Raw genomic sequence first — 3729 nt, 5'->3', positions numbered from 1 at the left:
TCTTGATCATAGGTCACCCAGATCTTAGGACCAGTCTCCTACTGGAGATGTCACCTAATGTGAGGAGAACCCAGGATTAGGTTCCTCAAGGAGACAGAACAGATCTAGACAGCTGTTTAGACCTAGCCTAGGTGATATCTGCTCTCTCCTTTCATAGCTCAAGAGTAGAAAACAAAAACAAAAGCAAAAATCCAAATGGGACTATCTAAGCCTATAGCCTGCAAAGTTCATTAACTTTTAATGACCACACAGAAACTGGACCAGATTGCATGATGAATTTACAGAAGTTGTAAAAATTCCTATGAAGACTTAATTTTTTAAAAAATAGAATGTATTAAAAAAGCCAGATGCCAAATTTGAAAAAAGAAAAAAAAAACTCGATCATCTGTCTCAGATACAAAAATGGAAATCACAGCTTGAATAAAAAAAAACCAAAACACAATTAACTGATGCCAACACCATAATGAATCAGATATCTGCATCTTATAAGAATTTTAATACAAGTTCCAAATTATATAACTGATTTTAGAAAATTGATATAGTTTTTAAAATACCAATCAGAAATTTCCAAATTCCTTCCATAGATTTCCTTTAAGTCTTGTCTAGTATCTCAGTCTAAGGAGATCTGTATGAATAAAACATTGAAATAATAAATTATGGTATTTAATAGTCATAAAACAGAAAAATCATAATTTTGAGTGTTTTCCCCCTTGAACTTCGCAATGCAAATGCCACCAATGACAATTCTGAGCAGCACAATTTCATACTTTGACATACCTAATAATAATGGCAATATAAATAGAATTATTTAAGACAACACTCAATCCTAGGAGCCGCGATCTCACAGGAAACTAAGAACCTTACCTAGTGGTAAACAACTTTTTCACTTTTTGTGTCAATGGGGGCAGCACAAAACCCCAATACTTTTTATACCAAGTCATTTCAAATTCAAAAATACATTTAAAATCTGTAGATGAATTTTAATCCCACAACAGTGCTTCTCTAGCAAGGAATCACATCCAACTGGAATACACACGTCTTTAATCCCAGGAGGCAGAGACAAGCCGATCTCTGCTTTCAAAATCACCCTGTTTTGGACAAAGTTTCAAACAAAGAAAGGCATAGGTCCGGGAGTGGTGGTATAAACCTTTGATCCCAGCACTCAGGAGAAAGAGACAAACAGATCTCTGAGCTCTAGTAAGTTAATTTGGTTTGTCTAAGAACCGTTTATCAGTGGGGGTCGGGGGGGACAAAACAAAACAAAAGAAAGGAGAAAAAATCCAACAACAAAACAAACCATCTGATACCAATTGACTCTCAGCCAGTGACTAGTGACCTTCTCACTGTAGAGAAGAGTATGCTGTCTCACAGTTTTTCTCAGTTCCTCCTGAGTCCTAGCCTTTTGAGTGCGGGTCCTTAACAGTCACTGAGGACTGTGCTATCAGAGGGGCCTCAGGTTCCACCTAAACATTAAGTCATTGTCTTCCATCACTTCATTTTTATTGTGAGCCTAGCCTTTGCTAGCTGAGCCCTCTCTCAAGAATACATTTCTTAGTTTTTTTAAAAAAGTTTTTTCAAGGCAGGGTTTCCCTAGCAGTCCTGGAACTCACTCTGTGGACCAGACTGGCCTCGAACTCAAAAATCCACCTGCCTCTGCCTCCCAAGTGCTGGGATTAAAGGCATGCACCACCACTGCCTGGCCATTTCTTAATTTTTAATAGAGTATTTAATTCGATAGCTTTCTTGGTAACATTGAATGTGATATATGGAGAGGGCTTTCAAAATTCACTGTCATGTCTCATTTGAACTTTGGATAGATTATTTCAACTGACATACTGAGCATATTGTTAGATATAGCTATCGAATTAAAAACTGTACATAAACTTATATACATAAACTTATATACAATAACGTACATGTATGTAATATATCATATTTAATATAACTCTATTCTAATAATTGTTCAATATAAATACATTTCTTAGTAAAGGCTAACTTTACTAAGTTCAGCTCAACTTTATTTTTTTAATAGTTTCTTTGTAAACAGTGTTTTTTTTAAACAGTAAACAACCAGGTAGAAATATTTTAAATTGAGCCTTTGAAAGATAAAAACATCAGAGCAGATGATATAGAAATCGACCTGTGTGTTCATCTGTAAAATGTAGTAACTAATATTTCCTACTTATAAAGAAGTAAAAATCTAAAGGTTTTCTCTAATAACAATAACCAGTCATTTTCAAATGAGTCTTTATTTGTCTGTGTCCATACAATCATGAATCTTTTTAATGTTGTCTTCTACAAAAATGATACTTTTACAAAACAAAATAAAACAAAACAAAACAAAACAAAAACCAACCCTTTTCTGCAGAAGTTGTTGCACTGACAAGGGCATTTACGTACAATTTAGCTAATGATTGTGTTTTCATAAAAATAATTAGTTTTTGATCTGCAGGTGATTTATGATGGAGGGGTTACTGAAGAGCCTGGAAGTATTAAAGTAAAGGAGGTGGCTAAAATATACAGAAAAATTGAGTCAGCCAGGTATATACAGGAAATAAAGTTTTGGGGAAAAACTAATCTATGTCAGATGATCTTAGTGATTTTACTGTGTTTTCTCATTCATGAATTTTCTATAATTATGCATTTTTGTATAACATACTATACCTGTAAACTAAATCACAGAATACAGTATATTCTATAATTATGATCAGCATCTTTCCTACAAGAATCTAGAAGAGTTAGCTCTTAACTCATTATAAATCAGTAATTTGAGAAACAGTCAGTGGGGTTTGTGGCAGCTCAGTTTAGGTCAGAGGCAGTTTTGGTTTTGGTTTTGGTTTGCATTGTTTTTTTGTTTTGTTTTGTTTTGTTTGTATTTTTTTAACCAGGGCGATTTTACAGACACTGATTAAAGGAAAACAAGATGTACATAGGTGAAGACAGAATATGCCAGAGAAAGAGATTGAGTCAGAATATTACAAAAAATTGTTAGAATTAGCTTGAAGCCAAGTAGAGCAATTCATTTAGAAGTTGAGAGTAGTCAGTTTGCATCAGTCAGTTTGGAGAAATTTGGACAAGAACAGCTGAGTAGAACCACCCAACCAGAGTTCAGAAAGAACTAGAAAGGCTGGGCCTGTTCAGCTATAAACCTTTGAGATAATCATTACTTCAGAAACATAAAAGTTACATTTACAAAATTTGCTACTCTTCTGTAAAATTTTACTCAAAAAAAAGCTTGTAGAATTCCATCAACAAATCATACATCTCAGATGAAATTTTTGGGATAATGCTTTGAATCTTCATTCTTTCTTCAACAATTTATCTATGCAACATGAAAGGAATGTATAAATTTTGGAACATTTTTGTATTTTACTATACATTTTGTATAAAAATTTAATACTTTTTAGAATGTTACTATAACATATATTATGTAACTTTGCATCAAAATAAAGTGATATTAAATTTTATAAACACTTAATGGTTTATTCATCATGAGGTTTAAACATCATAATGAAGTTTATACCTCATAATTTGTTTATTATACCAATGCATTCTTAATATTAATTAGCATTTCAAAGTATGTACTTATGGTTGTTATGTTCTTAAATATTATTACTATAATTCAAAGAATATCATTAACTGCCTCAAAATAAAATTTAATTTGAAGGTTTCTTTTTCTTTAACGCTTTTATCTTTATTTATTTATTTATTTATTTATTTTAACTTTTA

Source organism: Mastomys coucha, unplaced genomic scaffold, assembly GCF_008632895.1.
Source record: "Mastomys coucha isolate ucsf_1 unplaced genomic scaffold, UCSF_Mcou_1 pScaffold1, whole genome shotgun sequence".
NCBI classification, from domain to species: domain Eukaryota; kingdom Metazoa; phylum Chordata; class Mammalia; order Rodentia; family Muridae; genus Mastomys; species Mastomys coucha.
The sequence above is the reverse complement of the archived record's forward strand: the minus strand, read 5'-3'. Positions refer to the sequence as shown.